Source organism: Lipotes vexillifer, unplaced genomic scaffold, assembly GCF_000442215.2.
Source record: "Lipotes vexillifer unplaced genomic scaffold, Lipotes_vexillifer_v1.1 scaffold733, whole genome shotgun sequence".
Lineage (NCBI taxonomy): Eukaryota > Metazoa > Chordata > Mammalia > Artiodactyla > Lipotidae > Lipotes > Lipotes vexillifer.
The window spans coordinates 31,589-33,085 of NW_006799374.1; the positions used below are offsets into that span (position 1 = coordinate 31,589).

A 1,497-nucleotide genomic window follows, 5' to 3' on the forward strand; every position below is an offset into this window, starting at 1 on the left:
TGTTCATTGATTGTGACAGTTCTGTAGAAAACTAGAATGAGAGGTGAAATTAAAAGTTAAATAAGAACAAGTTACTGCATCAACCTGTAAATCTAGAATAAAAGGCTGATTTCCTCATAACACACAAACAAAATTAACCCTCAGATATGGAAAATAGAAGCAGACCAATTAACCATCCTATGACCCTTTCTCCCTGATCATTTCCAAAGAAGATAAAATACTGAAGCATAAATTAATTAACACAATTTTTAATTTACCTACTCTTGGCTATTACTATAGAGAGTCTAATAATATTGGGGTCTGTTGAGAAACGTGTTTGCCACGTTGAAAAATTGTGCAATGAAGGATACATATGCCAGTATAATTATAAAATGGTGTATTCATAAATGTGCTAGTCTGCTTTGGAATGCTGACATTTGGTGGTTCACAATCTCCTACCTCCTAATTTTCACTAGAAATTAAGGTTATAAAGGGTAAGAATTCTAATATATTTACATGAACTATTGGGAATAATAAGGGTGAAGTAAAAACTGTGTTCAAAATATGCAAAGAAAATAAACTGGTTTTTGGTAAGGAAGGGTAAAAAAGGTATTATGGATGTGGTTTTGGTGAGGTGAAAGAACGGGTTGTTTTTGCCCTAAAATAATTTAGAGGTTGTGTCAGTGTTCCAGAATGCATAAGAGGGATTAGGGACAAAAGCCTGAATGGGAAAAGAAAGTTGTAACAGGTCTGTGGAAGAGAGAAACTTGTATGATCAAGCTGGCTAAGATTGAATAAACTTATTTATAAGGTTTGTTTGTTTGTTTGTTTTTAATAAGGCTAACAGTGTAGGATGGAAAACTAGAATTTGCTTTATCTCTGTCAAAATGACAGAGTTTCTTGTATTATCAGTCTGTTTTTAATAAGAGATTGGAAAAGAGTTTTCTTTACCCTCTGAGTAATCTGCCTAGGAAACAACTATTTTGTGTCTTAAAGTAGTTTCCTGTACTTCCTGTTGTCTTTATCGTGTCTTTGGTTAGTCAACAAAATCATGATTTCTCTGTATTGAAAGAGCTATGGTTTTTGGGTTTTGTTCTTTTACAAACATATAAATTTTTTTTTGCCTTTGAAATACTTTATTGTCACTTTGGTTAAATAGATAAGAAGGATTGTTTCATAGTGATCTGTAATTCTATTTAATTAAATGTTCAGATATTTTGACATTTTGGACAGCATCCTGAATCAATTTGTAAATAAAGTTTTATTAACTTTGAACTGACTGAGATTTCCCAGAGGAAAGCAGACCTGGAAAATCTCAAAGGACTTGTTCTCACACGTTGTAAAAATATAGATGTTAAACTAATTAGGTTTACTTGATACACTAAATTACACAGAAAGCACTGTCAAACAAGAAGCAGTGTTTATGAAGGAGGATGATGGAGGTGAAGGTACACGTTACCCGGGAGGAAATTAAGAAGGAGCCAGAGAAGCCCATCAATAAAGAGAAGACATTCCTGC

General features: G+C 33.1%; 1 pseudogene; it reads left to right on the forward strand.

Annotated features, from left to right (window-relative positions):
- Positions 1–1,415: 1,415 nt before the first annotated feature.
- The window catches only part of LOC103090564 (histone deacetylase complex subunit SAP18-like), a 523-nt pseudogene continuing 441 nt past the window's right edge, over positions 1,416–1,497 (forward strand).